This window comes from Vicia villosa, linkage group LG2, assembly GCF_029867415.1.
Source record: "Vicia villosa cultivar HV-30 ecotype Madison, WI linkage group LG2, Vvil1.0, whole genome shotgun sequence".
Classification (NCBI taxonomy): Eukaryota; Viridiplantae; Streptophyta; class Magnoliopsida; order Fabales; family Fabaceae; genus Vicia; species Vicia villosa.
Window position 1 is genome coordinate 47,220,247 of NC_081181.1, and position 9,100 is coordinate 47,229,346.

Below are 9,100 nucleotides of genomic sequence, written 5' to 3' on the forward strand. Positions count from 1 at the left end.
ACCTAAGTGATTTAGGTTTTGATCACAAAAATATTTACAAGTGATTAGGTTTGAAAATTAAATGAAAAACAAATATTTAAAGTATTTAAAAACACTTAAAAATGTATCATTTTAAACCTAATTAAAAACATATTAAATAAATCTTTTTTTGTGATTTTTTTTTATATTGTCAAAATATGTATATTAAATAAGAAGTGTTTAAAAAATGAAGAAAAAATAAGTTGATTTGATTGGTTAAATTAAATGATGAAGTTGTGAAGAAAATGAAGAAAAATAGTGTCAAAAAATAAGGTTTGGTCCTGCCAGGGTTTGAACCCACGCCTTAAAGTTCACCACTCAAAACAACAACCAACTGAGCTGCGCGTGCAGCTTGTTTATGATACGCGTTCAACACATTATATTTTAAAACAATTATTTGAATTCTTTGAACGAAAATCTGGCGCCAAGAACACACCCTAACTGAAATTCAAAAATCTTCAAAACTGTGTTGTTTTGATCGATCAAAGGGTCTATCTCACTCGGTTTTTCACGAGGAACATGATGATGCCCTCATAATTCATTTATTTTCACTCTAAGGGGGTCAATTTTCTGACGAACACGAAGAACCCTAATTCTAAGATTGATCATGAAATCGTGTATGTGCAAGATAAATAGCAATTGATTGAGGGTTAATGATCCTCATAGGTGCAGAAACAAGATGGTATGCTCACATTTCATTTATGATGCGTGCAAGTATGAGTTTGAAGTTCATGAGCACTTACCTTAAAAACGGCACACCTGAGAATCGAATTCTTGCTTGGAGGTGTTACAGAAGTTGTTTGATGATCTGGATAGCTTCAATGGACCTTATGGAAGGTGTCTGGATGCTTGGAACCATCTGAATTCATCTGGGCATGGCCATGGTACCCGATCTGCATAAGCTTCAAGAGTGAAATGAATTTGATGATTCTGAGGTTATTGGCTATATGTGATGGATTGGATAGTTCATATGTGATATATGGATGATGTTAGAAGTGATAGTTTGGACAGAATTGAGCCTGAATGAAAATTGGCATGATAAGTCTCATGTTATGCATATTTGAGAAGTGAGGTAGTGATTTTGAGTTTTAGGTGTTTTTGGAGTGTATGGATGGATCAAACACATCCCATATGATGTTTATGAGTTGTGGGAAGCATCATTTTGCTCAGAACTTGCAAGGGATGGAACTTGCACTTTCTCCTCTTTGAAACTCATGAAACTTGCAATTCAAGAAAGAAGAGAGAAAACCTATAATTGTGAGGTTTTGGTGTGAATTGAAGAGTGGAAATGACCTCTATTTATAGGCCATGAGTTCTGAATGCAGAGCCTTGCAACTTGCTTCTTCTTTGGTGATTTGGCATTTGGAGATAAAGTGGAATCTTTACATTTAATGCAAATGGTTAAAGTAACTAAACCATGGTTATTTTGGCCAAGCTTCTTATCCTCTTCCATTCTGATCTCAAATCAGAAAATATCTACCAATTATTGCATCTATGCATAATTACTTGGATCATTTAGTAGAATAGTGCATAACTTTGGTAAAAATGGCTTATAATTTCATGCATAAAGACCTCTAATGACAAAATTCAAAACCATAGCTATGCTCCATGTTTTTTCATGCTCTTGGACATTTTGGAAAGCTCATATTACACACTTCAAGACCCTAGTTGAAAGTTTCTTCAAGACCTTTAAGGAAGTGGGTGAAAAAGATCCATGAACTTTGAAGAAAATGAGATTTTAAGTGAAATTTTCATAAAGTTCCAACTTTGAAGCTCCATATCTCTTAAATGGTTGATCTTATGGAAAAAAATTATATGTGTCAAAGTTGTTTATTGGATCAAAATCTACAACTTTCATGTTGGAAGTTTTTTTCAGTTTGTAGGTGAAATTTTGAGAAATTCCCTTCCAAAGTTTGGAAAAAACCATGAAAAGTCAAACTTTTGACTTTTTGATTCTTGATTGATTTTCTCGATTTTCCTTGATCAAATGACTTCATATATCATATATTGATGATTCAAAACTTCAAAAGTCATGGTTGACCAAAATTCCCCAAAAGTCAATGGTGATCTTGTACAGTTGACTTTTTCAGACGAATCGCGTTTCTGGAGATTTCAAATGAAACAGGCTATCCTCACCATATGAATGGTATGAATGGATCATATTGAAGCATTAGAGGATATTGAGCCATGGTTTGAGTTGTGGCACCATGTCTTGATTAAAAAGTCAGTGGTTTAGTGAATTAGGTCAAAAACCCTAATTGTCGACCTGATGAAATTGATGACTGTGGATCTTGAATTGAGACACAATTTTCATTGGATATTGTCATAGGGATTATTTGAAAATGATTGAAACCTTTGATTGACTTCCTGGGGATTTTTAGGGTTTCCCAAATGTGATCCCTGATTTTGGTCCCTGATAGTTCAAAACCCTAATCTGATGATTTGCAATTTCACTGTTGGTCATTCCTTGTGTAAGAGATGTTCTGAGCCAATGGATTAGGTCAAAATGATGCACTTGGGGTCTTGATATCATGTCCCAAGTCATTATGTCAAATTCTGAGTAAAAGTCAAGAGTATGTTGTCTTCAGTCAAAACCCTAATTCAGTCGATTCAGAGCCTTTGAGCTTGTTGAAATGAATCTCTGAGGACCAAATATTGATTGTAGATGAAGATGATTCATTTGAGATGAAGGGAGAACAAAACCCTAATTGACTGTTTCTTGCACTGATGAGTGATCTCTTGATTAAACCCTGCTGAGCACAAGTAACAAACACAAGCTATGCAATTTGTTAGAGATGCAAATGATGCATATGCAAATGATATGAGGTGGTATCTTAGGTCAAAAATTGGGGTATGACAGATGCCCCTATTTAAGTTTCTTCAACCTGAGACATGAAGATTGAAAATCTTCGTTTTGATAGGGTGGAAGAGACTTAAATATCAGAAGACGCGAATTTTGGACCTAAGATACCAAAATTGCGAATGATGCAAGGATATCTTTACCGAGGGATATCAAGAACTGACTCCACTGAGGACAAGAGATTGGGAAGGATGTCTCAATCCGTTTTTAGGAAGAGAATCCGTTTTGTCTTTTCGGGAAAGCAAGTGTATGCTTCACCGGGGAATGATAGCTTTGTAAGAAAAGCTTACCTATCGACATTATCGACTATCAGCATGGGAATAGACTTGTTTAATAATGCGAAGGTGAAAGGTATGAAACTGTATTACCGACTATCAGCATGGTGATAGACTTGACAAGGTAAAAAGAGTTTCAAAGGTTCGGTTAATATTACCGACTATCAGCCTTGTGATAGACATGTTAAATAATATAACCAGAACAAAAGATTACCGACTACCAGCCTCGTGATAGCGGTTTTGAAGACATGATTAATTATCAGCCGAGTGATAGAATGACCTTGGAGACTTTGATAGGGGAATTACTGGATATTCAGCCTTGTGAACAGTAATAAGGCCCTGATCGTCAAATGATCTTCATGATTGATTTCCTTGAGAGGAAATTTTTGAAAGAAACATAAACTGCTCAGATGACGAGGCGATTGTTTATGGTTCAATTTTTTTTCTTGACTCTATTTGGAGAATCGGAATTTGAATTTTTGGTAAAGACAAAGTTCTAACCATGAATGAATTGGAAAGAAACAGTCAAACAAGACTTTGTTCCCATGAGGAATGAACTCAAATGGGGATTTTCTCCTTTGTTTTGAGAGGAGAAACTGAAGCAACCTTCTTCCACGAGGAATGATCTCAGTGGGGAACTGGAGAAAGAAGATTTTATTTCTGCTTATGGGTGACAACCTACTTGGAGAGATGACACGCCCATACTGTTTCTTTTTCCTCTTTTTTCTTTCTTCTTTTTTCCTTTTTTTCTTTCTTTTTTTCTTTTTGAGGATAAATATATCCTGAATGAATGATTTCGAAGCAATCATTGAAAAATGCAAGAATGCATAAATGATGCAAATATGTATGAACGATGAATGTCATGAATGTAGCATGCATGCTGACGATACTGACAGACAGAGGAGTATATACTGGAGAAGGACCGACGTCGCAATACAACCAGATACTTGGCAAATGTTTTTCAACACGTTGTAGATAGCACGGGTGATGAATGGTGCTGCATGTTTTAAACTTCTCTGGGGAAGATGAGCAATTTTTCTCACTGAGATGGAAGAATCTTCTTTACTGGAGATGGAAAATCTTCGACACTGGGGATAGAAGACCTTCTTCACTGGGGATAGAAGAGCTTTTCCTATCATAATCTTTGATTCATCCCATGGAGATAGCTGTTGATGTTCCTTCGGTTGTTCAGCACTCAAAGGAAAGTTTCGCTTTTATTTTGAAAAAGAAAAGTAAATTCATTTAAAACTTTTTTTCTCTTTTGTTTCAAAAGTGAATAACACGATTAAAGCGTCATTTTGCAAGCTAAAAGAAATCAAGAGTTGCAAACAATTGGGCACAAGGCTCAAATTTATTTAATAGGATGGTAATCAGCTAAAGGCGTGATTCCATAGAGTATTTTACAAAAGTTGGAAATGGTAATTATGCGGAAAAGGCTACATTGAAAGCAATAACCACTATTCCCCCTAACAACTTTGAGTTCCAACTGTGCTTGTCGCTTCAGATTGACAATGATTTGTTTGAAGATCCTTTGATGAAAAAGACTCCTCAGATGACGAAGTACGGACTGATGCAGTTACTTTGTCATAATTCCTTAATTTTTGCCTAGATTGCCCTTTCAGGTTTTCAATCTACCAGGATGAATTTTTCTGTTTATTGTCTCTAATTTTTGCCTGGACCGCCCTTTCGGGTTTTCAGTCCACCGAGACACTCATTTTTGCCTAAGTCGCCCTTTGCGGGTTTTCGACTTACCGAGCTGTTCTTTTGTTCTTTTTTAGACAAAGTATTTCTTGACTGCATCAGCATTCACAGGATGTGGGAGTTCATCACCATCCATGGTTGTAAGAATCATGGCGCCGCCAGAAAATGTTCTTTTGACAACATACGGGCCTTCGTAATTAGGAGACCATTTGCCCCTAGAATCTGGTTGAAAAGACAAGATCTTTTTAAGCACGAGGTCGCCTTCTTGAAATTCACGAGGTCGAACCTTTTTGTTGAAGGCGTGTTTCATCCTTGCTTGGTATAACTGTCCATGGCATAGAGCAGTCATACGTTTTTCTTCGATTAGGTTCAACTGATCGTATCTGTTTTGACACCATTCAGCCTCTGATAACTTAGTCTCCATGAGGACTCTCATTGATGGGATTTCAACTTCTACGGGGAGCACAGCTTCCATGCCGTATACTAGAGAAAAGGGAGTTGCCCCTGTTGAAGTACGCACTGAAGTACGGTACCCATGTAAAGCAAATGGCAGCATTTCATGCCAGTCTTTGTAAGTGACGACCATTTTCTGGACGATCTTCTTAATGTTCTTGTTGGCAGCTTCAACGGCGCCGTTCATTTTTGGTCTGTAAGGAGAAGAGTTATGATGCTCAATCTTGAATTCCTCACATAATTCTTTCATCATCTTGTTGTTCAAGTTTGAACCATTATCAGTAATGATCTTGCTGGGAACACCATATCGGCAAATGATGTTATTCTTAATAAACCTCACAACCACTTGTCTTGTAACGTTGGCGTAAGATGCTGCTTCGACCCATTTGGTGAAGTAATCAATTGCCACTAAGATGAAACGATGACCGTTTGAAGCTTTCGGTTCGATCATTCCAATCATGTCGATACCCCACATGGAGAAAGGCCACGGAGATGAGAGAACGTTGAGTAGAGTCGGTGGCACATGGATCTTATCTGCGTAGATCTGGCACTTGTGACATCTCTTCACGTGTTTACAACAATCAGATTCCATTGTCAACCAATAGTATCCTGCTCTTAAGATCTTTTTGGACATTGCATGCCCATTTGAATGAGTTCCAAAGGACCCTTCATGCACTTCATGCATTAACATATCTGCTTCGTGTCTGTCCACGCATCTGAGCAAAACCATGTCGAAATTTCTTTTGTATAGCACATCTCCATTCAGGAAGAAACTGCCAGAAAGTCTCCTTAGAGTTTTCTTATCTTTGTTTGATGCCCCAAGCGGATACTCTTGAGTTTGAAGGAAGCGTTTGATGTCGTGGAACCACGGTTTATCATCGATGACTGCTTCAGTTGCAAACACATAGGCGGGCCTTTCAAGGCGCGTGATTCTGACTTTAGGCACATCATTCCAGTGACTGACTTTGAACATGGAAGATAGAGTAGCCAAGGCGTCTGCCATTCGATTCTGATCTCGAGGTATATGATGCAATTCAACCTTGTTGAAGAAAGTCAACAGACGTCTTGCATAATCTCTGTAGGGAATCAAGCCAGGGTGATAAGTTTCCCACTTGTCTTTGATTTGGTTGATCACGAGGGCTGAATCTCCATATATGTCTAGGATCTTGATCCTTAAATCAATGGCTTCTTCGAGACCCATGATACAAGCTTCATATTCTGCGATGTTGTTGGTGCAATCAAATAGCAATCTGGCGGAGAACGGGATATGAGTACCCTTGGGAGTGATGATGATTGCCCCAATTCCATTGCCATAAGCGTTTACTGCTCCATCGAAAATTAGGCCCCATCTTGATCCAGGATCAGGACCTTCTTCAGGTAATGGTTCGTCACAATCTTTCATCTTCAAGTACATGACATCTTCGTCAGGAAAGTCAAACTTGAGAGATTGATATTCATTAATTGGTTGATGCGCCAAATGATCGGCGAGAATGCTTCCTTTGACCGCTTTTTGAGCACGGTATTCAATGTCATATTCGGATAACAGCATTTGCCATCGGGCAATCCTTCCTGTTAAGGCAGGCTTTTCAAAGACATACTTGATCGGATCCATTTTGGAGATTAACCAAGTAGTATTGTTGATCATGTACTGGCGGAGACGTTTTGAAGCCCAAGCCAAAGCACAACATGTTTTTTCGAGCATGGAGTAACGAGACTCACAGTCTGTGAATTTCTTACTCAAGTAATAGATGGCATGTTCCTTCTTACCGGTTTCATCTTGTTGTCCAAGCATACAACCCATGGATTCTTCCAACACAGTAAGGTACATGATTAATGGTCTTCCTTCAACTGGAGGAATCAATATTGGTGGTTCTAACAGGTACTCTTTGATACTGTCGAACGCTTTTTGGCAATCTTCAGTCCATACAACCCCTTGATCTTTGCGGAGAAGCTTGAAAATTGGCCCACAAGTAGCAGTCATTTGAGAGATAAATCTGGAGATATAGTTCAATCGTCCGAGAAATCCTCTTACTTGCTTTTCAGTTTTTGGTGCAGGCATCTCTTGAATAGCTCTGACTTTGTCGGGATCTACTTCAATACCTCTTTGGCTGACAATGAACCCCAAGAGTTTTCCAGATCTAACCCCAAAAGTACATTTGTTAGGATTCAAGCGAAGCTGATATTTCCTTAGTCGTTGAAACAACTTCAAAAGGTATTCAATATGTTCTTCTTCTGTGCTGGACTTGGCTATCATGTCGTCCACATAAACTTCTATTTCTTTATGCATCATGTCATGAAAGAGAGTAGTCATTGCCCTTTGGTAAGTTGCGCCGGCATTCTTTAATCCAAACGGCATCACTTTGTAGCAAAAAGTACCCCATGGGGTGATGAAAGATGTCTTCTCCATGTCTTCAGGAGCCATCTTGATCTGATTATAACCGGAGAACCCGTCCATGAAGGAAAAGACGTTGAATTTAGCGGTGTTATCGACCAGCATGTCGATATGTGGTAATGGAAAGTCATCTTTGGGACTGGCTTTGTTCAAGTCACGGTAGTCAACACACATTCTGACTTTGCCATCTTTCTTCGGAACTGGCACTATGTTGGCCAACCATTGAGGATACTCCGAGGTGACAAGAAAACCTGCGTCGAGCTGTTTTTGAACTTCCACTTTGATCTTGTTAGCCATATCAGGGTGAGTCCTTCGCAATTTCTGCTTAACCGGTGGACATTCTGGCTTCAATGGCAAGTAATGCTGAACAATATTGGTATCCAACCCAGGCATGTCTTGGTAGGACCAGGCAAACACGTCAACATATTCTTTGAGAAGGTCTGTCAACTTACTCTTGATATCAGTATCAAGCAGCGATCCAATGGTCACTTCTTTTTTGTCTTCTTCAGAACCCAAGTTGATCTTTTCTAAAGGCTCTTTGTGAGGCAGAATGGCTCTTTCCTCGTGCTTAAGTAATCGAGAGATCTCGTCCGGGATCTCCTCTTCTTCCTCTTCTTCGGCTTCGAACACAGGAAACTCAAAGTTGGGAGAGGGCATAGGGTTATTGCATTCAATGGGTTTATCAATAGTAAATCTGCACATGTGATTTATATTTATTTCAGAAAATTTATGAATGCAGGAGTGTATGCAGATTTTTTTTGAAAAAGTTTTTTTTTTTTTTTTTTGGTTTTTTAGGATTACCATTTCCAAAAAAAGCAAAAATAAAACATATAATGTAGGGAATTCAAAATGACACTTTATTTATGATTCATTTTTGAAACAAAGCCCTAAACACAAACTCATTTGTCTTGGGCAGGACAAAGAGGGAAACTTTTAAAAACAAAGCCCTATACACAAAGTTATTTGGGCGGAACATTTAAAAGCAAAGCCCTATAAAACATCTCTCTGCTTTGGGCAAGGCAGGAGGTCAAAATAACAGCGAGGTGATTACTTTGAGCGGCGAACAACATTCGGAACGTCGACAGCCTTCCAATAGCAACGAACTCCTCTGTGTATTATGTATTCAGGAAAATTCTCCTCAGAATTATCTTCAGTATTGACATTGACCGCTGGTCGAGCAGGATTTGAAGGTCCTGGTTTGTCACCCTTGTTCTTTGTAGAGTTGAAACGGTCTTCTTCTACTTCTTGAAGAGCATATGATGAGTCACAATCTTCAGAATTTTCAGGATGTATTTCCCAGTCTTCAGGATGAAGAGACTCATTGTCAGCGACACTTTCCGAGTCAGTTGCGGGACCATCTTCCCCTTCATCTTCAAAAATGGCATTTATGTGATAGTAACC